This window comes from Polyodon spathula, chromosome 5 (assembly GCF_017654505.1).
Source record: "Polyodon spathula isolate WHYD16114869_AA chromosome 5, ASM1765450v1, whole genome shotgun sequence".
NCBI lineage: Eukaryota > Metazoa > Chordata > Actinopteri > Acipenseriformes > Polyodontidae > Polyodon > Polyodon spathula.
Window position 1 is genome coordinate 6865382 of NC_054538.1, and position 26213 is coordinate 6891594.

Genomic DNA, 26213 nt, shown 5'->3' on the forward strand with positions numbered 1-26213 from the left:
AGATTGACAGAGAGGGCTGAAAGGGTCTTGTGGTGCTTGAATAATGGTACATATTAGGTTTTAACCCTATACAATACATCACAGATTCTTTCTTAAAACTTGCCCCAATCCCATCTGCCATCTTAAGTAATGACCAAAAGAGCTCCAATGCCTTTGGCTACTTTGTGTACTGTGTAGAAAGAAAGCTGAAGTATATCACAGTAAACATTTATAATGGTAAACACAAGCAACAGTGATTTTTTAACATAGTAGAATCCTTCTATTACTAACATAATAGAATACTGTATAATGATATTTTGCTAACTGAAATATGTCCAACAAAGCAGTAATATGGGATTGGTAATTGAGGTAATACAGTGCTCACAGTTTATAATGCTGTAGTCGGGAGCCACAGACAAGCAATCATTGTAAATAGCTGCTTTATAATGAGGGACCACTGTAGTAGTAATAGAGAGAGAGAGAGAGAGAGAGAAAGAGAGAGAGAGAGAGAGAGAGCATTCAAAATAGAAGTGTTAAAAAATAACCAAGCTGTTAAAATGCAACAACTCTAACATGCAAAGTTGCTTTCATTTTTGGGTGATTGTTTGCTTTATGCAAATGGAATACCATTCTAATACTTTGCTTTATATACATAAAATGCACATTACACTGAACCGCTCTGCATAAGAGAATGATGAATAGATTGTATCAGGTGCTGTGTTGCTGCGGGGCAATGAGAATGGTTCCAATCTAAATTAAATAGAGTATTGATATTGACATTAAGACGTATGTGTGTAGACCCCTGCTTTTTAACCTTGGTACTCAAGTAACCTCAATGGTCCGGGCTTTTTATTTCAACATGTTCTCTTATTTTAATTTGTTTTGCAGTATGGTTATGGACATGCACTCTAGATGAATTGCTGGAAATACACATTGTTTATAAGAGTTTTTTATAGCCAATATTAAGTTACTTGTTAAAACCAAACCACTGGCATATTCTCTAAAATTCTAGTAACTTTATATCCATCCTGTATATTATTTCAATGAAGCCCTCATCGTGCAAATGATTTCCACAGCACTTTCTATTGGCTAGGACAATTTTAACAACAAAAATAAGTCACTGTACAGCCACCAAATGCAGTACATTGTGAGATGAATGCAGCGCATGTTTAGCAATGTGGTCAATTTTGAACATCTGTCTTATTATTTTTATTTTTAATTTCATTAAACTTCTCTTCGCAAGAGGCTAAAAATACAGCATATAGCCTGTCTAAACAAAAGGGACAGCGATGTATTAAAAACACTTAATTTATAAATCGTTTTCTATGTTTTAAATGTCGAAGTGGTTCAAACAATTCCTCAGCCCCTGACTTACATTATTTTTATTGTTAAGAGAAGAATAAACTGGGGATTTATTACTGGGAAAAGCTTTTGATGTTAAATTCTTATTTCTCTTCGATATCACTCTTAATAATATTGCTTTGCTTGAACAGCAGCAAAGCAAAGGTAAATGAAATAACAATTATAGGAGCTATCTCATTGAGTTCAGCTTTGCACTTTTATATTCACTTCAATGTATTAGTCTCTAATTAATCCCTGCATTAAATGAGACAAAGTTTAAGGCAGCTTGTTAAAAATTCAGCAATGTCCCACAACATTACAGCCTGGGTCTGGTGTGTTATTTTGAGCACATGCATCTGTGTCTGCAGGCATGCATGTGTCACAGATGAGTAGATCTATGTAAACATTGGGTTCTTATACATTTATTACAATAATACCATGTTTCTTATAAAAATGACTGCTGTATTTAGAGATAAAAACTGTATCTTGTCAATTTTGTTTGCTTTCTTTAAATTATTATTTAAATGATGGTTTTTTACTCATGAATTATCTTGCAGCAGATTTCTATTCTCAGCTTCAAAGAAAGAAGCAGAGGTACAATAGTAAGAACTGAGGACAATTTAAACACTTCAAGTCAAATCAGTGTCCTAATGGCAGCCCATGTGCATGTAGACTGCCATGTATACTGCCATAGAAAGAGAAAATGACACAGTTCACACAGAGCTGTATTTGTTTTGTAGTTTAGTAGGAAAAAAGGGTTTTTGTTGTTAGTTGTTTTTGTATTGAAGATCCTATCATTTAGGAAATCTGTCAATACTAAATAATTGGCAATATTTGTATTTTACACTTAGCACAAGTACAAAGTACAGGAGTTTGAATTAATATCCTAAAACAATGCCAATAAGAATGTTTTCATCCACAGTATATTTTTTAGCATTACATAGAGAAACAATGGATTGCAGGCAGTGTATTACTGTATAATTAATGGAACCAGCTACCGGAGAACCTGAGGAAACAGTCTTCTGCCGCCTCCTCAAGACCCACCTGCTTTGACTGCACTTCTAGATCTCTTCATCTGCCCCTTGTGCTCTGCACTGGACTTCCCTGATCTATGCACCACGTTACTGGATCCTCAGCTGATGCACTATTCTTTAACTACTGTGTCATTGTAGATATAACTTGCTGTAACCCTAACTTGCTGCATCCTTGTTCATATTGTATTTTAGTGGTATTATTTGCACTTACTGTAAACTATACTGTATTATATATTAAATTTGCATTGTAACCTTGTATTGTCCTGTAACACCTATAAGTCACCTTGGATAAAAGTGTTTGCTAAATTAATAAACAATAAGAAGAATTATATCAAGGCGATCTATGCAAAAAGCATAAAGCAAAAAGCTGAAGTTTTTTTTTTTATGTACCGCCTCCACTGATACCCAAATATCAACCACGTTTTCCAATTTGCTTTTTTATAATATATAATGTTTACCTTTTGTTTCTATGTTGAAAAAAAAAAGATTTATTATGTAGTAAAGAGACAGTGAGAGCAATGAAATGTAAATAACGTAACTGAGAGATAAATATGCAAATGTCTGTAGCAAATGTATGTTAGGCTTCATTTTATTTCATATTCCAGTGATTGATATTCATTAATGTCTGCTGCTCTAGTTTCACAGAATTCTATAATGACTGTGCTGGCACTAATAGTAATCAGAGTCTAGCATTGCACAGGATCTCAATGACTGTGCTGGCAGTAGCAGTAACCAGAGTCTAGCATTGCACAGGATCTCAATGACTGTGCTGGCAGTAGCAGTAACCAGAGTCTAGCATTGCACAGGATCTCAATGACTGTGCTGGCAGTAGCAGTAACCAGAGTCTAGCATTGCACAGGATCTCAATGACTGTGCTGGCAGCAGCAGTAACCAGAGTCTAGCATTGCACAGGATCTCAATGACTGTGCTGGCAGCAGCAGTAACCAGAGTCTAGCATTGCACAGGATCTCAATGACTGTGCTGGCAGCAGCAGTAACCAGAGTCTAGCATTGCACAGGATCTCAATGACTGTGCTGGCAGTAGCAGTAACCAGAGTCTAGCATTGCACAGGATCTCAATGACTGTGCTGGCAGTAGCAGTAACCAGAGTCTAGCATTGCACAGGATCTCAATGACTGTGCTGGCAGCAGCAGTAACCAGAGTCTAGCATTGCACAGGATCTCAATGACTGTGCTGGCAGCAGCAGTAACCAGAGTCTAGCATTGCACAGGATCTCAATGACTGTGCTGGCAGCAGCAGTAACCAGAGTCTAGCATTGCACAGGATCTCAATGACTGTGCTGGCAGCAGCAGTAACCAGAGTCTAGCATTGCACAGGATCTCAATGACTGTGCTGGCAGCAGCAGTAACCAGAGTCTAGCATTGCACAGGATCTCAATGACTGTGCTGGCAGCAGCAGTAACCAGAGTCTAGCATTGCACAGGATCTCAATGACTGTGCTGACAGCAGCAGTAACCAGAGTCTAGCCACGGGCTGCAGCACTTCTTTATTTTGCTCCTGTTTGGCAGCCAGTCACATCGTTCTGCATGGCAATGAATCAGATGATTCACTGCCGCAATAGAATGGAATTCACCCACACCAGTGAAGAAGAGATTTACTGCCAGGTTCTGCTCCAAGCCACTTGACTGACTTTTGTTCTTTTGCCACAATTTCACATTTTAATATCTTTAATGTAGGTACACTCGACATTAAATAGTATTAAGAAAGAAAAAAGCAAATGTAATTATCAGACTTACACAAACCAACATTCACTTATGCCTTTGCTGATTAAACCAATACGTGGTGTTTTAGAGAGCTCCAAGAATGTATAACATACTGTGCATTGTGTGTTATGTACCTAGGAATTCCAGATCAACTGAATCTCTTTGCCTTGTCGCCTCCTCCTCACTGTTACTTACTCATTTTCTTCATTGGCTCCTCCTCTCCTACCTCCCCTCTCCTTCAACTCCTGTTGTTCTATTAGGTGACTTCAACATCCACCTCTCCAACCCTAACCACTCTGCTGGATTTCTTCCCCTTCTTCAGCCCTTCACTTTCTGTCTCTCCTCGTCCGTCTGTCCCCACTCACACAGTGGGCCATCAACCGGTCCTCGTCTTCACCAGGGATTGCTTTCCCCCCCACCTTCTCAGTCACTCCTCTTGATTTCTCTGATCACTACTTTATCTCCTTCTCTCTGTCACTTCCTTCCCTTTCTAGTCTGCCAACCCCCTCTTGCACCTCCCCTCTATCAACTCCCTCTCCCAACTCCCTGTAGACTCAGCTACCTCCACTCTTTCCTTCCTCAACTCCCTTTGCCCCCTTACCCCTCGAAACTGCCCACTCCTCCCTGCCCCAGCCCTGGCTCTCCTCTGTGATCTACTTGGCTCTGTACTGAACTGCACTGTGCTGAAAAGAAATGGAAGACAACCAATCTCCCCGCTGTCTTGGATCTCTATCACTTGCCCCTCTCTTCCTTCTCTTCTATACTCACCTCATGTTCCTACTTCCATTATCATTCAGTCTTCCACTGACAATCCTTGTAAACATTTCTCTACCTTCTCCTCCTCCCTTAGCCCTCCCCCTCTTCTACCTTCCTCTGTCTCGGCTGATGACTTTGCCTTCTTCTTCTCCTCCAAAATAACAGACATCCACAAACTCTTCAATACCTTGCCTCCTCCCCACCCCTGACCTCTCTGCTGCCTTTGACACAGTCAACCACTCTATTCACCTGTCCTCCCTCACTGACCTGGGACTCTCCAGCACTGCTCTTGCCTGGTTCTCCACCTACCTCACTGATCATATGTACTGGGTGTCCTGTCATGGCTCACCCTCTGCCTATTGTTCTCTTTTGACAGCTGTCCCCCTAAGGCTCAGTCCTGGGACCACTCCTGTTTTCTCTCTACACCTGCTCTTTGACATGCTCTAACTGTCTCGTGGCCAGCTCTTCCTGGATGCATGTCAAACTCATCATTTCCAAATCAGACCTCCTTTTCTTCCCCTCTCTTCCTCCCCCACCGCTGATCTCTCTATTCCTGTTGAATCCACCACCCTCTCTCTCTCCTCATCCACCAAGAACCTCTGCATCACCCACCCTTGACCCCTCCCTCTACTACTCTCAGCACATCTCTACTCTGGCACGCTCCTGTCACGTCGTCCTCAGCAAGATATGCAGAATTCACCTTTTCCTCACCATCTACTCCACTCAGCTCCTAGTTCTGGACCTGGTACTGTCCCGTCTTAACTACTGCAACTCACTCCTGGCTGGCCTCCCTGCCTCTGCTATCCATCCCCTCCAGCTCATCGAAAACCTTGCTGCCTGCCTTGTCTTTTCCCGTCCTTGTTTCTCCCACTCTACACCGCTACTCTGCTCTCTGCACTGGCTCTCTATCATGGTTCGCGTATTATTGAAAACTCTTGTACTCGCCTATAGATATCTTGACTTTTCTCCTCCCTCCTATTTCCAGACTATCATTTTTCCCTAAACCCCTGCTCACCCCCTCCACTCCCCCAGTGCCAGCAGATTAGTTGTGCCCCCCCTCCCCGCTCCTCTGCTTCCAGAGCCTGTTCCTTGGTCACCCTTGTGCCTCAGAGGTGGAACGACCTACCTATGGATATCAGGACTGCTCAGTCCTTGACCACCTTGCGGTGCCTCCTCAAGACACACCTGTTCACACAGCATCTGTAAACCTCACAACTCTCGGCTATACTGGACTAAATAACACCTAGTTGTACCAGTACTTGCATCAGCTTGTACTTGCACTGAGCTGCTCTACACCTTGCCGCATTCTACTCTGCTCTTAATTATAACTACTTCCTGTAGCTTGTATTTGATTTTATTCTTATAGGTATCTGTATTCATGTTTGTTTTTTTTTGTAATTGCTCTTATTTGAAATCATTCTCATCAATTTGTCATACTTACTACCTGCTCTTAATGGACTTTACTCATATAAGCAAATATTTTTACTGTAAGTTAACTGCTCTGAGTCAAACTCGCTCTCAAATCTAATTATTTACCGTTTTCTCTATTTTGCTCTTATTTGAATTTAATCGTATTGCTGCTGATTTTATTGTACTTTATGACTGCTGTTACCTGTAATATGCTATTCTGTAATGTGATATTTTGTAAAGTGATACTTTGTAATATGCTACTTTGTACTGTGATATTTTGTAAAAAGTCGCCCTGGATAAGGGTGTCTGCTATGAAATAAATAATAAATAAATCAAGACAAATGCAACACATACATGTACTGACAGGCAAAGCATAGGGAGGGGTTGAAAAAGGTCCCATGATGGGCCTCTCTGAACAGGGAGGGAATAGTTAACGTGTACAATTTTTACATCCACGTAAATCTTAATTAAGTAAAAACAACACACAAAACCATCACTAAATGTTTCTTTCTATAAAGAACTTGTCCCCCACTCTCCCTAACACAATGGGCTCAACCACAAGCAGTATTAGGTTAGGTCTGCATCACTTTTCCAATGGCAGTGAAACAGTTTGTGTAACCATAGAGACGCGTTGTAAGCGTGGTTTTTATCAGCGCTTCATTTATTAAGTATTTTGTAAGTTCTCAAGCCGGACCCCTCGCTAGTTTAACTCCCAAAGTGGTAAAATCATTTTGAAATACAGCAGTTTATATGCAGCTACCTCACAGTGAGACTTATGTTGGAATTAATGCCAGTAGGCCTGTCACTGCTGACCAATCAATACAGTACTTGGTGGCAGGGGGTACAAACTGGAAAAAGACAAAATGTAGCGATTACCATAAAAGTTGTTCACATGTTTCAGTAGCTGTGAATTTGTTTTGCCCCAAACACATTTTTGACCAAAATATATAAATAAATAAATAAATAAATAATATGAGTCAAAGTATACAAGATGAAATAATTTATGAAAAAGGTGGATTGAAGAGACAAAGGGCTTCCCACAGAAGTATTGTACTCAGTAATGATCAAGCAACAGCCAAAAGGATTATTAGTTTAAATGCCTGGCAAATTGGAAGTTGTGGCTTTGACCCATGTTGACTCAGCACTAACCTAATGTAAGAAATCAGACATGCCCTACACTGTGGTGAGATAATGCATTATCCTTTCATCTTTGGAGGACTGGAGATCATAAAGACCATAGAGGTCAGACTGACTCCCATGCAATTCGGAACACTCGCGAGCACTGAGAACCCTAAGACAGAAAAACAGGTGGTTCTTTATAGGTCACATTTGGGGGTGCTTTATGGGGTTTCACCAAGTTTGCTTCATCCTTTTATAAAATACAACTGAAATACTGTTATTATACCAGTGCATCCTCCTGTTTGGTTCCATTAGCAGACCACAACACACTCTGGCACCTCCTCTCCCAGATGTGTCCATTTGTTTTAAGGGGCAACAAATGGACACATTTTCTCATTAAACATTTAAAAGTTCCAGTACAGTGACTGCAGTGGCTGTTTTTTTTTTACCCCCTATCTTATAATGCACTTTGTATTGCTGGATGGGTACTTATAGCTAGTTTTTCATAGTGATTATAATGTATAATGCATGTAGTAATGGAATGTTACGAAGACTTTATGAAAGTGCTAAGATTTTGGCCCAGTAATTTTTAGTACATTTCACGGGCGAGGTGCGGCAGAAAACTTAGAATTCACAGAATGTAGCTTTAGCTGCATCAACATACACAAGACCTTTTAAATAGTACACCAAAACCAATAATAAAGACTATTACTTCTGACTGCTGTATGGTCGGATCCCTGGAACCTGCCTCTCCTGAATGTCCTCTTGCCTATCCGGACGCAAGCAGTCTGTTTTCTATGCTCGTCGCAGTGATGTTGCAAACCCAGTCACTTGTGGTGTCCCCCAAGGATCTGTTCTTGGGCTCCTTCAATATCTTCATGCTTCCCTTAGGTCACCTCATCCACCATCCTCCTAAGCTGACGACACCCAGTTCTACTTAAAACTCAACCCTGGTAGCCCCTCTGCCATGGTCTGGCTCTTGGCTTGCATTCAAGACATCGAGGCCTGGATGTATGCCAGTTTTCTTCAGCTGAACAATAGCATATTTTAACTCTTTCTAATAGGATCTAAAACTCAACTTAAGAATCTCAATACAGCTGCCCTGAACCTTGGAACCTCTTCTGCTGCCTTCACCCATAGTACGAAGCCTTGGTGTACTTCTTGATAGCAACCTCTCCTTTGATGCCCACATCTCCTTCTACCATCTTCGAAACATCTCCAAAGTCCATCCCTACCTTTTCCCTCCCAGATGTGGAGATATTTTGTCGTGCATTTGTCTCCTCTCAACTCGACTACTGCAACTCTCTATATGGTGGTCTTCCGGCACGCACCATAAACCGACTGCAGCTAGTCTAGAATGCCGCTGCCAGAATCCTTATCAGATATAAAAATTGTGATCACATCACCCCCCCATCTTGCCCAGCTGCACAGGCTACCTGTAAAGTTCAGGACTATTTACAAAACTCTCCTGCTCACCTACAATGCCCTTTATTGCACCAGTCCCTTGAGTACCTCCTCAACTTGCTGACCCGCTATGTCCCTACCCGCAAGCTGAGGTCCTCTGACTCTGGCCTGCTTGTTGTCCCCAAGAAAAAGTGCACCACACTTGGAGAACGCTCGTTTAGGTTCATGGCTCCGACTCTTTGGAACTCTCTCCCAGCTTTGGTGCGTGATGCTCCCACCATCGCTCACTTTAAATCAACTCTCAAGGCCCACCTGTTCTCTCTTGCTTCCATGCTCTTTAAGCCTGATATCTGCTATTTGCTGATGTATTGCTGCTACTATTTCATGTATTATGCTACTATCATGTATTATGCACTTTCCACTGTATTTAAATGTACTATTTCATGTATTATACTACTATCAAGTATTATGCACTCTCCACCATATTGTGCTTTGTGATGGTGGTCCACTATGAAAAGCGCTATATAAAATAAAGATTTATAAAAATAAATTTTGATGATTGATATTGACTAGTTTAAATGTTATTGAAAGTACAAAAATTACGTACATACTTCAGACTCTGATATAATTTCTGGTAGGAGTCGAGGGCCTCCGACTCAACGTGACAAGTCAGAATTATGTCTTCTACAATCTTTTTTGGAAAGGCGTACAGCCTTAACAGATCATCAAACCTTTTTCACCTGTCATTCTAAAATATGATTTCTCGCTGTCACATACTCACATCCCTCTAATTAATGTATGCAATTCTCCCTTTCCAGTTCTCTGTTGGTTGAGAGGACGGATGTACCAACAACATGCTTTTGAGTTTTTAAAAACCTCTTGTATGAGGTACAAACTCAACACATCTACTCAAATGCCAATGTATCCAATTTTGCAAATGCAGTCTGTATTTAAAAAATGAACAGCTGCGACCACTTTACACAGTCAAAAGGGCTGCAACATGACGCGTCCTTCGTGCAGATAATGAAGCTGCACAGCTTTTATAGCTGTCTGCGCCTTACATATCGCATTAATCTGTGACAGAAAAATAAATCAGGCCTTCTGAAACAGGATGTTGTAAAAAAGCCACTTCTTTCTTTACAGAAAACAGCTCACTCACAATTGTTTTTGGTATTTTACCTGTCACCTATTACATGCTTGCTCAGCTACAAATCTGATTCACTGACCTACATAGCTACACGTAAATGCTGTGTGCTACACAACCAAACAATTTACATACACTCGTAGATTTGTATTTTCAGGGCATGCCATATTGCATATTTTATAGAAATAAAGAAAGCATCTAACCAAATGCGTTTTTACATCCATTTCCAAGATTCCACAGACTTTAATCAAATTCACTATTATCACAATTTCCGTGACCTCTGTGACAAAATTGTAGCTTCAGCTATGAATACCACAACAAAGCATGCTCAAGAACATTGAAAAGTTAAGAAAACAAGCTTTTCAACAAAAACAAAAAAAGGTGAAGTGCCCTATTAACTATCTAATCTCCAAATCTAATTACTGGTCCATAGATTCTCCTGGCCCCTTTTTACCATTCTCTGGAAAAGAAATAGAATCTCTCCAGCACTCAATCAGCTTTTGCTGTTAGACTTACAGCACATATCTGTGACCTATGACCGCAATAAGTTAACACTCACATGAAGGCACTGAGCCATTGAAAAACTTCTAACCACATTGACAATCCACAGCAACACCTAACCACTTTAAGAATGAAATAATGCATGGCATCTACATTAAGTTAACATAGAGTGTATTTAAAAAATAACAACAAATAGATGTTCTAAATAAGAGATTTACCAATGTATTTATTGTCTGTTAGTGAAACACTACTGGAGAGCACATGAGAAAGCACACAAAAAGAGAAGAGAATGTTTTTGAAAATGATATTACAAGGCAGCGTTATTTCTATTTTGATAAAGGGGGTTGTAAGGAATGAATTCCCCTCTGCTGACAGCTACATTCAGTGTGCACTGGAGCTGGCATTAAAACAAAATAAAACAACAGTACACAATGTTCATGGCATGCCATTTTGATTAAAACCAGTTGCCCATCATTAACACTGCCAAATGGAAATGCATTTATTAAGAGAATTTTAATGAGGGTGGTTTTAAATATACCCTATTGTGTGGAAGGACTCCAGTGTGTGGAAAGAAAGAGAAATCAACAGTGTAGCTTTAGGGTGCAGAAGTGAGACAGATAATTGCAGAAAGCGGGGGAGAGAATTGAAAACAATGGCTCAGTAGAAATCATGACTGAGCACAAAAAAGAAAGGAACATTTGTGTTGGTGGATGGAATCATTAAAAAATGAGCGTGGGATTTCATAGTGCAGTGAGCTACCCACTTTGCCACTTTAATTGTAAAGCAATAAAGTAAAGAAAAAATATTTTCTCGTCTCATCTAAAATAAATTAATTTTATTACTTATTAAGTAACTTATAACTTAATACATAATTACACACACACACACACACACACACACACACACATTCCTTTTATTGTAAAAATCTACAATCCGCACAAAAGGAACCAGTAGAGTCTACATCTGCTCTTCATTCCAAGATATATCTCATGCCCAACAAAGTATAGCCAGTATGGGTATAGCAAAGTATAGCTAGTGGTACCGGTTGCTTCCCAACCTCAGAAGCCGTTCGGTCCAGAGGGCAGCTCTCTGCCAACCAAGGAGAATCTCCTCACTTATCTCTAGGGTACAAAGCAGTTCTCTCCTATTATTAATCCCTGAGGTTCTTCCTCTTCACAGCCCTCGCTCATGTCCAGTGAAATGAAAATACATCACCACCAATAATTTAAATGTAACATAGGAGATAATGAAGTCTTTGTTTAATTATCTAAACAGCAGCCGCCTTTATGAAATATTCATGTTCTGCTGACCCCCCGCCCCCAGGGGGTGATTGATTGACCAGCTTTTTAACATTACCAAACACAATGAAAATAAACTGAAAGGTCTGCAAAATATAAGGTTTATACATTATTGGATGGTGTTTAGATCTTTGCCAAATTATCGATTAATGTCAAAGTGTATTTTATTTTTCAATTCAAGGAGAGAATAGGTGAAATCAATTTTCTTTATGTTTAAAGAAAAACAGACTTTTTATGCCTTTGAGAAATGTCTCATTTAGTGAAACTCATTTATCTTATGAAGCATGCAACAGAACCATGGTTACCAACATTCTGATTTAAATAACGTTTGGTCACAGTGGAGCTATACCTTGTAAAGATAATATAATAACAATAATATCTTTATTTTTATATAGTGCATTTCACAGTTGACTATCATCACAACACGCTTAACAGAGGAAGGCTGTGAACTGTGCATTATATGCATAGTCACTTACAATAGGACATTGATTTAACATCTCATCCGCAGGATGGAGCACAAGGAGGTTAAGTGACTTGCTTAGGGTCACACAGTGAGTCAGTCAGTGGCACAGATGGAATTTGAACCGATGACCTTCTGGTTACAAGCCCGGGACTTTAGCCACTGGACCACAGTGCCTCCTTAGAAAGAGCCTTCACACATTTAAAAATTATCTCAAATAAACCATAGAAAATGCAGCATATAAAAGTGTATTGCACAGACTTTTATAGCATAAATTTCCAAGTAAAAATAACATGCACAGAACAAAACATTAGATAGTAAACAACTAAGTTGCACAGTTGGACTCAGTCACTGGAAGGCAAGGCAGACAGGCCTGCTTTGTCTTACCGTGCTATCAGCCAGGTTATTGTGCCATACACCTACAGCAAAAGCTTACCTACATCTTAACCCACTAATTTCAAAGTAGTCAGTGCATGTCTTCATGACTGACAGTCATATAAACGAATGAGAGCATTCTACCACTGCTTCAATCAATGACTGACATTGAAACTACAGTAGCCTACTAAGGGTCCACTGAGATGACTGACAGCAACCCTTAGCCATTCAGAGTGGAACGGAGACGGGACAGACAGCAAGTATAAAAACTACACAAACCAGAGATAATTTCTAAATGATTATTTTTGGTAAGAAAATAAAAAACAGAGTAGTTTTACCAATGTTTGTCCTATATAAATGTATTTCAGTCAAACTTAGATTTTTGGGAATTCGATGTTTGACGAGCTTTACCGATTAGCCTAATTATATTGGAAACAGCTATTTAATGCATATGGCTGCCAAAATACAAGCACTAAAACATAAAGTGGTCATATTCATGCCCATATAAGGTCAATCTGTTTAGGCAACAAAGGGTTAAAATAGACTCCATTGTGCTCTTGTTGAGCAGGGATTTTATCTTCACCTCGCATAACCTTTAATTTCCACAAGGCCAGAGATGGAGGCCTCCAGTCCTCTATAGGCAGGGGAGGACAGCATGATAAATCTGTCTTTCTTCCTGCAGCAGGATCTATCTGGTCAGAATGACATTTGATGAGCTGTCTTGCTTTCCTAATATCCTCAGTGCAATTGATTTTACACACGTGAGACCACTGGCACTGCAGTGTCAAAGGAGAGTCACAAAGGACTGGACAAGAATCACAACTGTCCAGAGGCACTGCTCCTGGGGGTTCCTATATCCATGTATGGGCCACTTTCTATGTGTGGAACACACAGCCACTAATTAAGAGCATGAGTTTGCCTCACTGAAAACTGTTTTTGTTTATGATGTACACTATTTCTGTGATTCATTTTAATTAATTCCTGCAAACCAAGGGATCTGTCCAGGGTCCTGAAAACTGTTTGCAGCCTCAAAATGACTAGATTGACCTGAAATGGATTAAGCTTTGCAGTAGATGAGAAAAAAAATATGTTTTCACTACAATTAAGATGTTTAAGTTGTTTAATGTGGTTTGACATATGGTTTGAATTAACAATATGGTTTGATATGGTTTGAATTAACAACATATCCACACAAGGTATTGATAATGAGGTATTGCTATTTTCTTTTTGGGGAGGTTTTATTTGGTGTTTCTAATCATTAAATCTACTAAATTAAATTTACTAAAAAATGTACCTGACATACCACAACATGAAATCACCCTGTCATCGATACATTCTTTCAAATGATGTATTTATTAATGTATTTATTTAAATGTTATAATTCATATCATCTCCTGTATGTTCTTTAATTTACTGCTGCACAGCCTTAGTGGTTATTTTTTATAAACACCTCACTTTACCAGTTTAACTTTTAAAATCGTTTCTAAAGCAGGAGGTTGATAAAAGATTTTTGATGGAATATTTAGTAAGCAAGATACCTAACACCGTGTAACAATTATTCTATTATTTTTTTGGTTCCTGGGTAGTAAGTGTTATTTCCTAATTGCTTATGCCTCAAAAGTATAGAAAATGGCTATTATTCCCCACAAACTTTGCTTTTGTGACCAGGACAGTGATATTTTGAAATTTACCTATTTTCCAGAACATTCCAGATAGATTCAGTAAACTTGGAGTAACTTCTAGAACTTTCTAGAACTTTCCAGTAATATAAATAGTAGTATAAATACAGGGGCCTTAAGCCCACCTGTTCAGTTTAGATCCAGCTGCCTAAATGGACACATATCTGCATTTTTCTAAGATGGCATCAAGAGGCTGGAATGGTGGCATTCCTGATAGGTCTCCAAGGCGGTTTTACCAAGTTTCCCTGCTATCTTTGCCTTTGGGACAGCAGGGACACCAAGGCGCACTACCACAGGAGGGACTGGCCGCAGCGGATCGAGTTCTCTGTGGGGAGGAACAACGTCAAGTGGGAGCCACTGGTGGACCCCCGGAAGGTGCTGATGCCACCACTGCACATCAAATTGGGCCTTATGAAACAATTTGTCAGAGCTCTAGATAAGGAGTCGGCAGCCTTCAAGTACCTTCAAGACTTCTTCCCTAAGCTGTCTGAGGCAAAGGTCAAAGCTGGTGTCTTCGTTGGACCACAGATAAAGAAGATCCTGGAGTGCAATGAATTCCCCAAGAAGCTCACTAGTAAGGAGAAAGCGGCTTGGAACAGCTTTGTCGCAGTGGTTCGGGACTTCCTGGGTAATCACAAGGCTGAAAACTATGTGGAGCTGGTTGAGACTCTGGTGAAGAACTACGGCACAATGGGCTGTAGGATGTCCCTCAAAGTCCATATCCTTGATGCTCATCTTGATAAATTCAAGGAGAACATGGGAACGTACTTGGAGGAGCAAGGCGAGCGCTTCCACCAGGACATACTGGATCTTTGAACGCCGCTACCAAGGACAGTATAATGAGAATATGATGGGAGACTACATTTGGGGGCTGATTCGTGAAAGTGATTTGCAATATAATCGTAAATCCCGAAAAACTACTCACTTCTAAATCTTTTGTAGTCATTTTTGTATTACTTTAGTATAAATACATGTTAATTTGGATTCATATGTTGTTTTTTTCTGACTTTATGTGAACGAAAAGACCGTTTTCTCATTGGAAATAGGTAAATTTCAAAATATCATTGTCCTGGTCACAAAAGCAAAGTCTGTGGGGAATAATAGCCATTCTCTATACTTTTGAGGCATAAGCAATTAGGAAATAACACTTACTACCCAGGAACAAAAATTGTGTTACATAGTGTTATCATCTACACAATCATAGCCATTGAGAATTATACTGAACACAGATAATATTACCCAGATAAGAAATTCAATATTATAAATATGTAGTTTATATAAAATATCATTTTAAGATAATATTCCATTGATATTTTTTGGCTTTGCTTACTGTAAACATCACAGTTTGATTCATATATGAGATTTCTGTTAATAAGAACACTTAATACGGCAAACAAAATGCTGACTTTATCAGACTGTTTTTATAAATCACTGTCTGTTTTATAGAAAAAATGGTCCATTTTAGTAGATTATTCCCATTCTAGTGTCTCTGATAATATTCTGAAGTTGTAAGTGCATTAGAAATTAAAGATGAAGCTTAAAAATGCTATAATAAATATTATTCAATTCCTCCTGTATCTAAACGTGATTGTTGATGTACATGAACCTCTGCGATACTTAAAAAAAATAAAAATATGCTTATGTCAGCATTGCTTTGCTTATCCATTCCCCAATGGATGTGCTGGCTCATTTCTCCTTGCTGTGTATTATCTGTGAGAAGGAGGAACGTAGCTGATAGATAGATAGATAGATAGATAGATAGATAGATAGATAGATAGATAGATAGATCGATCGGTAGGTACAGCTGTGTGAGTCTTTGCACTGTAATGTAAATACCATTTAATAAAGATAGCTGTGTCAGGAAGCCAGTATGTGTGAACTAAGTAGGTTTTTTTTATCCATTGTGCATTCAGTCTGCAAACCTGCTTTAAGCTGTTTACAGGACTAAAACTAGGAGATACTGTGCTTGCTGATCTTGACTAAGGACCCAATAGGGAGCGGCCTATTGGCCATTTGCATTCCTGCTGGGTTTTTCTGCTACAGAGACCCATACTTGTCTGGCACAAGATGAGGCCAAGGGGAGACCTACAGGTTTCTGTGGCTAAAAACAATCCTCTGCCAAGCTTGTCTGTTGATCTTCAAGCCTCAGTATATGGGTTGCAGTGGATACATGTTAAATAGTTTCGACTCCAAGACCTTGTTAGACATTAGTAGCCAATGAGATCATTGAACTGTTATTGATACGTTGGCAGAATGCCTTCACTAATAAGCAGCATTTTCAGGGATTAATTTTTGCACTGGCACCATAGGCACAGTACACAAATACAAAACACACCAGCAGATTCTGGTGCCTCTTCTTGAACCTGATAGCTAAATAATCATGTTAGCTTTTTCACATGGTAGCTCACAGGAAAAAACCCACATCTCAGACCTGACAGCCTTACAGAACCCAACTGCAATCAAGCTGTGAATATATACTGTAATTCTGTCCTCAGACTGCCTCTCTCTATGTCAGTAAACCTCTAAAGGCTAGAGCGGCCAGATATACAATTAGACAGTACTATCACTACTTCTCTTTCTGTGGACAGCAATCCTCTCTTTTTGCAAAGCAAGCTTATCTCTGAACCTGAGGACAAGGGTTCAATCCCAAATTACTGCAGTACATTCTGTTATGTTAATGAAGGCTGCTATAAGAGGTTCCTTACACAGCAGAAATGAGAAACCCTGCTACCCCCAGAATGGAGCACATAAGTTATGCATAAGTTATGCATCCCTTCTTTATCAAAGACAAATACATGCGCATTAGCAGTTAACAGTTCTTTAGTATTATTTATGTGGAGTAACATTGTGCTACGCAACAACCATTAGGCACAATTCCCATCAAAACTACAATTCATAGGTGGGTAAGAGCCTGGCCCTATTGAAAAGCTTTGAATATTCATTAAACTACTCTAGACTGGGTCATGTATTGTACTGATAAAGTTCAAGTAAACCTAGAGAGAGTTTTGTTCTCATACGTCCCTGACACAGTATAAGCAGCCTTCGGATCAAATGTGGGCCAAAGCACCCTTGTGAGTGGCCACATAGCTGATACACATTTAATAACATGTAAAATATATTTTAACAAAATACTTTATTATACTGATGTAGATTCACAAGTGGATTTTTATTCAGACTTCGAAATAAAAAAAAAAGTTATAATTAAATTATTGAAACTCTAAAACCAAACTACAGGCTTTGAATATTACTATTGACAATTGTGATTGTTAGCAAAGAGGCTGCCCTAAACTGACTTGCACTGTTGCTCTAAATTACACAAACAACCTCAACTCGACTGCTTCTCTCTATATACAGTAGTCACACACTTCTGGGAGAGCTGCTTATATAGCCATAATCAGAATTGAATACAATTTCTTCGACACTCTATCACTGTGCTAAATATAAAAAATAATAAGGGTATAACTTACAAATATTACCTTCCAAAACCTTCCAAGAACTGGGAAAAATATTAGGTTTATTACACGACAAACATGTTCAAAAAGATCCTGACTGAATTCTATTGCCTTAGCACATAATTCACAGACCAATCTAAAATCAGTATAGTCGTGGCTCCCATTTGCCCCATAATGCCATTCCAGTAGCACTTTCATACTCGTTCTAATATGGAACAGCCTTGTACCTATAACTCCTGCACTGTAACAGCAAAAAAGGAACATGCTGCAGTCCGAATTAGAGAGCTTCCAAAGTAATTAGCATTGAGAGAGAGAGAGAGAGAGAGACTGGATGCTGGAACGTAAATCAGTTAGGGAGTCCACAGGCAGAATGTTTTGGTTTTTTTTTTAATTGCGCATTACGGTGAATTTCAAGGTAATCACTCATTGTTTACCTTGAGACAGGTTTGTGTAGCAGACAGACCTTCAAAATCATTTGTGTTGATAATACCATTATACATCTGTGCTGTTTCTTTATTAAAATACAACTGTAGTTTAAAAGTGAAAGGTTCTTTCTTTTAACTCCTCTCTATTGCCACCACTGATGTTAAACAAATCAACGGTTTGCTGCGACAAATCTGCCTACTTTCAAAAATACAAAATAGCAAAATACCAAATATACAAATTAGCAGACTCCATTGTTTGCATTAAACAGCATTTCTGCTAAATGCTTAAAGTATGCTTAACGATAATGCAAATTTGATATGACACAGCATTAGGAGGACTGCAACAAGAATGCATTACCTGTGTCCTGGTGCTGTAGATCTGGTTCTGCAGTACAATAGGCTGATGCTATTTTACTGATACTGTTGAAAACTAATATTCCTATTCAGCCCCTTACTTGCAAGTTGCCATGGAGACGGAGGAGGGATTCAGCCACACTCCTTTCATGCTTTTTCAGTCATTCACAAAAATAAAAGTTGCAAGTGTTCAATAGATGTGTGCAGAATTCACAAATAGAGGCAATTGTTACTGTTTGCAACTATATATACAGGACTATATATAACTACTTAATGCTTGTCAAAAATAAATGTCATTAACCTGAATTTTTAAAGGTATACTGTTCTTTCTTTAACAAAAAAAAACATATTGTATTGCGTTTCAAGGTCAGCAAGCATTACTGACAGTACTGCAGTAAAACCCTATTCCAGACAACACCTCTGTCCTTTCAACAGCGACAAGCCCGCCCCTGGCCACACCACACGATACACTGGGCACTTGTTTCTGTTTGATAATGATTCACATATTTGGTTAGTTCATGGTTGGGTCATATGGATTGTAAATTATACCTTACTTTAGTATATAAGGACTCTTCAGTAAAGGGAAATGCCCAGGAGAGAATGGACAGTGGGAATACTGAATGCAAACTAAATGAATTGATGAGGCCTGACAGAATGTGGTAAATACAGTTCCAGTGTTCTCCACTACTCATCAGTTATCTGGGGAACTACATTGCTATTTGGCTGCATCAAGTGATTTTTGAGAAAATTCTTCAAGAGACCCAACAAATTAAGGCAATGTTCTTTAAGACTAATTTCACAAACCTCATCAACTTGATCCAACATACTTGATTGGAAAGTTGTTGTTTTGAAATGAATACAGGTTGTCAGTATGTATACATGCCAAGTGAATGGTTTTCCACAGCAGCATTGTAAAGTGAACTTTGCAGATAGGGTTGCCCTACGAAAAAAATTGCCCCTTCAAAAATGTAGATTTTAAAAAGATTTTAAAAATATTTTCTTTGATGGCCATACAGTAATTTACTTTTATGTCTTGTGCTATCTTTATTGAAAAACAGACAAATGTGCATAGTAAATTTTTACAACTTTAACTTTTATGGTGCTTTTTATTTTGTTACAAATAAGAGTGTCGTCACTTTTAATGGATGAATATGATGAATGAATATGATCACTTTTGATGAATATGTCAAAAGAGGTCAAATTATTGAATTCATTAAACAAAAACATGTATTAGTAATATGCAATAGTACTATAGTGATATTTTGCAAAATGTCTAGGCATGTTTTTAAAATGTGTGAATTACAGATCATGCCTTCTGCCCATGACAGTCCAGTAACAAAACAGTATTTAAAGCCTATAAATATGTAAATCAATTTGTTCTTCACACGTTTTTCACTGCAATGAACTGCTCATTAAATGAGAAATATTTAAGCAGTAATTAAGTATTGAACACATAAAAGAGATGTAAAGGATTGGTCAGGAGCAGATTTGATCTTGTGACAGAAGTATGGGAGAACAAGCAGGATCAGAGGCTTGCTGCAATCAAGCTGTACTCACAGTTCTTGGTCTAACAACTCACTGCTGTGTGGCAGAATCGATGCATTGCAGCACTGGCTTGGCACTCACAGTGACAGTCTCTCCACTGCAGTGTTTTGCTTGAGGGGGCTCCCTGCTTGCTCAAGTAGTCAGACAGTACATTAACAGCATGCTAGTTATTTGATTGTATTTTTTGCTAATGCAAGCTGTAAGGCTCCCTAGTTATCTGCTGTAATATCTGCATGAAAGTGAAAACGGTTAACATGGCGTGGTCTTTACAAATGCAGTGCTTGATCTCACACAGAGTACAGTTAAATACCTGTGCTCTGATCATTATAAGCACAGTCTGGAGGTCTCAACTATGAAATAGTGGGAAGAGCTGGTGCCATAGAGAATTGATGCAGCATTTTAATGTAGTGCCTCTCTTTTAAACTATATCACTGGGCTTGCATTATGCATACAATTCAATAACACAGATGTAACGAAACTAATACATGCAGACATTGCAGTAAGATGTATTTCAGGCAATCATTCCTAATACTTGCTGTGCCCTATCCTATATGGGTTGATTTATACACTGTGTTCTAGAAAACTGCTGTATATTCAGATCCCAAAAAACAGACGTGAAACAGACATGTTTTGAACATACTGCCCAAATCTTGGGAGTGTAAAAATTATGTTTGCTGTTAGGCATGCAACATGCATTTTTAATGTGGGCCCATACTGTATATCCTCTGTCGGTCCACGAAAAATACAGGACTTACACAGTAATTAAAAAGGTAATGATCTGTTTTCTCTGCTTCCCAATAATAATATGTAATATAGTTTAGGTTATGGTTGGAGTTAAGGGTAATAAAAGGACATAACCAGCATCATATTACTTGGCAATACAGTGTCATAACGATCAGCTCTGTTGTTGCCTTGTACTGCATTAGTAGTAATACTCAGTTCAATGTGATTACGTAAGATTTACTGACGACAGAACATGCTTGGAATTGTTCTTATGAGAGTCTTGCCTCTACTGCATCCCATTCATTTCTAATATGTGATTCAATGTATTTCTTGTTACCGCCTATCTCAAACTATAACTCTGGAGTCCACACTAGCACTGTAATATGTTCAGTACTCCACTTTCTTTTCTCTCCCCCAGGAATCCCAGCTGAAAGCTTACTGCATGCACATTGTAAGTGTAATACCTGCTTTTCCCAGGAACAGATTATGATCAAGCCCTCCCGAGGCTACTTCCTTACAAATTTGTACCACAAACCAGGCAGTTCTTGGCTATCATTACAATCCACACCATCAAGTGTGCAACTATGTTTATAAAAGGATTATTTTACAAAATAAAACAAAACAAACAAAAAAAAGAGAGATACATTTTAAACTTGAAATGATGTTTTATTGAACTTATCCTTCTGCCAATTCAAAATAGTATCTATACTTTAGTTGTAGAGGTTTAGTAAACAGAATAACTAATTCCTGCTGAATTAATTCTTGACTTCGTTAGTAAATATGTAGATGTGTTTACTTATATATGTAATAACATACTGCATCTTAAATGTATTGTTTTTCTGAAAAGAACAAAAATGGAAAATAAAACTGCCTACTTGTATGTTTTATAGACATTGGTAAGTACATTTGAATTTACTGTTCCCTTACAATAATCACTCAGTACCTTTGAATTTGAAATGCGAAGGCTTTGTTTATTTTCACCACCAGTGCTGCAGACATTCTGGCTCTACACATCAGCTGAATTCAGAGTGGCAGTCACCAGGGGTGTGCAGTAATTGGGCCAGTTCACAACAAGATAGCGTACTGCACTTTGTCAACATCTTTCCTATTCTTAAAATAAATGATACTTTCAAGGAAAACCGGAATTTAAAGAAATGCCAAGAATCTAAATTGAAATAGGGTTAAAATGAAAACCGAAAATGCACAGCACAGCCTACACATGAACCTAAATCTCGTTGTCAAATCTATGGTAATCTATGTATAAATAATTTTACCTGGACAGAAGCAATATTAATAATTTCTTCTGCAAGTGGATCCCTCCTTGCTGTCTTGCTGTCATTTAATTTCTTCTTTCCACATATCCAAAATGTTCCTTTGACTCATCATGATATCAATAATATTCTATGCCATTTTATATAGTGGATACTGAATGATCATGTGTGATATACACGGTCCCAGTAAACATAACAGCTGAATCACTTCTAACCCTGTTTATGGCCTCTTAGCAACTGTCTTTTTAGATAAGTCAAGCGCAGTGTGGGTGATATTGTGACAGTTATTATTCTTAAAACAATAACTGTGTTTATTAGAAATGTATAAACCGTTCTCAACATCGCTCACTGAAAACAACAGCAGATTTTACACATTACAACAACAAACAAAAAATAGACCACGCTATTTAATTTAATTTAAGAACAAAGGAATGTATTAAACACGCATTAAGCTCAGAAAATCAAAAACAAGCAATGCAGAATGTCAATGTAAACAATTAATTAATTGAGCAAGCAAAACATGCATTAAAACAACTGCACATTCATTAGGTTGCATGGAATTACAATGGAAACTCCTTCATAGTTTACCATACACAAAACAAGAACTAAACATTAGAGTTTTGGTTCTTTGAGTGCAAAGTGCAGGACTTAAGCCCCTTTAAGTTGAAAACTACCCCGGTTAGGACCTGGAGTGATGTGGGTTGGCTATGCGATTTCTCACTGCTTTTGGTAAACAATACGTGTATCAATGCCCCTGAAACAGCTTGTTACAGACACTTCCATCCAAGCTTCTCTGGATTGAACCATCAGCCCAAATTTTGATTAGAGCAAATGTTTCTTCATTCCTGCTGCAATCTGGCTCATGGTGTGTATCAAACAACAAAAATATGACTAAACAGAATAAACAAAAACATGAAACATCACCAAGGCTTGGCTGTTTGTTATTTCATCCGCCGTCATGCATTTTGTCTCGCTCAACCCGGATGACGTCACAATGAATACCACAAGCTACCACAATTACAATATGAACTCTATTTATAAGGTAAGATGCTTGTTATCTAATCACATACAGGTATATATTTTACTACTGTATATATAAGAATTAGCTAGATACTTGTGTGCACTTTCTGTTTGTATAGTTCATGCTTAGGTAAAGCAATAGGGGATCTCTGTTTGAAAACCAGGAGCAGTGCTACACCTTAATAACTTCATCTTGAAGGGAACAATTTTGAGTTGCTAAAACTCTGAACTGAAAGACTTTTTGAAGTGGAGGTGTCAAGCATGGTCTCTGTCAGCTAGGCTCAGAGTAAATTACCATGATTAATTGCTTGTGAATTAGTCAATGTGTCCCCATGTTTGTGCAGGCTGAGTTAGCTTGATTAATTGCTGGTGAATTAGTCAATGTGTCCCCATGTTTGTGCAGGCTGAGTTAGCTTGATTAATTCCTGGAGAATTAGTCAGTGTGTCCCTGTGTTTGTGCAGGCTGAGTTAGCTTGATTAATTGCTGGTGAATTAATCAGTGTGTCCCCATGTTTGTGCAGGCTGAGTTAGCTTGATTAATTGCTGGTGAATTAGTCAGTGTGTCCCCATGTTTGTGCAGGCTGAGTTAGCTTGATTAATTGCTGGTGAATTAGTCAATGTGTCCCTGTGTTTGTGCAGGCTGAGTTAGCTTGATTAATTGCTGGTGAATTAGTCAGTGTGTCCCTGTGTTTGTGCAGGCTGAGTTAGCTTGATTAATTGCTGGTGAATTAGTCAGTGTGTCCCCATGTTTGTGCAGGCTGAGTTAGCTTGATTAATTGCTGGTGAATTAGTCAGTGTGTCCCCATGTTTGTGCAGGCTGAGTTAGCTTGATTAATTGCTGGTGAATTAGTCAGTGTGTCCCCATGTTTGTGCAGGCTGAGTTAGCTTGATTAATTGCTGGTGAATTAGTCAGTGTGTCCCCATGTTTGTGCAGGCTGAGTTAGCTTGATTAATTGCTGGTGAATTAGTCAGTGTGTCCCCATGTTTGTGCAGGCTGAGTTAGCTTGATTAATTGCTGGTGAATTAGTCAGTGTGTCCCCATGTTTGTGCAGGCTGAGTTAGCTTGATTAATTGCTGGTGAATTAGTCAGTGTGTCCCCATGTTTGTGCAGGCTGAGTTAGCTTGATTAATTGCTGGAGAATTAGTCAGTGTGTCCCCATGTTTGTGCAGGCTGAGTTAGCTTGATTAATTGCTGGTGAATTAGTCAGTGTGTCCCCATGTTTGTGCAGGCTGAGTTAGCTTGATTAATTGCTGGTGAATTAGTCAGTGTGTCCCCATGTTTGTGCAGGCTGAGTTAGCTTGATTAATTGCTGGTGAATTAGTCAGTGTGTCCCCATGTTTGTGCAGGCTGAGTTAGCTTGATTAATTGCTGGTGAATTAGTCAGTGTGTCCCCATGTTTGTGCAGGCTGAGTTAGCTTGATTAATTGCTGGAGAATTAGTCAGTGTGTCCCCATGTTTGTGCAGGCTGAGTTAGCTTGATTAATTGCTGGTGAATTAGTCAGTGTGTCCCCATGTTTGTGCAGGCTGAGTTAGCTTGATTAATTGCTGGTGAATTAGTCAATGTGTCCCTGTGTTTGTGCAGGCTGAGTTAGCTTGATTAATTGCTGGTGAATTAGTCAGTGTGTCCCCGTGTTTGTGCAGGCTGAGTTAGCTTGATTAATTGCTGGAGAATTAGTCAGTGTGTCCCCATGTTTGTGCAGGCTGAGTTAGCTTGATTAATTGCTGGTGAATTAGTCAGTGTGTCCCCATGTTTGTGCAGGCTGAGTTAGCTTGATTAATTGCTGGTGAATTAGTCAGTGTGTCCCCATGTTTGTGCAGGCTGAGTTAGCTTGATTAATTGCTGGAGAATTAGTCAGTGTGTCCCCATGTTTGTGCAGGCTGAGTTAGCTTGATTAATTGCTGGTGAATTAGTCAATGTGTCCCCATGTTTGTGCAGGCTGAGTTAGCTTGATTAATTGCTGGAGAATTAGTCAGTGTGTCCCCATGTTTGTGCAGGCTGAGTTAGCTTGATTAATTGCTGGTGAATTAGTCAGTGTGTCCCTGTGTTTGTGCAGGCTGAGTTAGCTTGATTAATTGCTGGTGAATTAGTCAATGTGTCCCCATGTTTGTGCAGGCTGAGTTAGCTTGATTAATTGCTGGTGAATTAGTCAGTGTGTCCCCATGTTTGTGCAGGCTGAGTTAGCTTGATTAATTGCTGGTGAATTAGTCAGTGTGTCCCCATGTTTGTGCAGGCTGAGTTAGCTTGATTAATTGCTGGTGAATTAGTCAGTGTGTCCCTGTGTTTGTGCAGGCTGAGTTAGCTTGATTAATTGCTGGTGAATTAGTCAGTGTGTCCCCATGTTTGTGCAGGCTGAGTTAGCTTGATTAATTGCTAGAGAATTAGTCAATGTGTCCCCATGTTTGTGCAGGCTGAGCTACCTTGATTAATTTTCAGACTTAACTTAATTACTCAGTGTATTTATCTTGACTGTTAAAAATAACCCAATATGACTCAGAGCAGGCAGATTGATAAACCCATTCTCAAGCAAATCAGAGTCTAAATAAAAGCAACAATAGAAATCTGCAATGATGTCAGACATTTGAAAGCTTTAATACACTTATCAGGTGCAGTAGTGCTTCAACCACCAAACACGAGCTCTGTCCTGAATTTCAGCAGAGCATCACTGGATTGAAATGTAAGCAAAGACACATTCGAAACTAGTCCTGGTAAGCATGTTATTCCACTTACATATATCATTAATTAGATATATGCCATATGGTAAAGGTATAAAAAGAGATTACCCAGGAGCTCGGAAGTGGGTGTCTACTAGCTACCAGAACCTGGCCAGTAGGGGGCTCTGTAGTGAGGTGAAGTGAAACTAATTCAAAACAAATATTCCAAGCCAAAGCTCTTGCTGCAAATATAACAAAAAAATCACATCCTTACTTTCATTATTGGAAATGTTTTTCGATTTGATGGCATTTTTTTTACTCAGCTATGCTTTTACATCAATATACTGTACCACAGTAGACATCAGCTCTTGTCTTTGGAAATTATGCTTGATTTTAAACCTGCTGTGTTTGTTCTTCTTGTAACCTTGGACTGTATTAAAAGCCGTTGCCCTTTCATGGCCTTAGCCAATATCTGTAAGGCGATCTTTCTCTGCACTTGTATGTCTTTGTTGTCTCAGTAGCTTAAGCCTATGTGCTGCAGCTTGTGT

The 26213-nt window shown here is 38.9% G+C and overlaps 1 pseudogene; it reads left to right on the forward strand.

Moving 5' to 3' along the window:
* The window catches only part of LOC121315360, a 50175-nt pseudogene that overhangs the window by 18184 nt on the left and 5778 nt on the right, over positions 1-26213 (forward strand).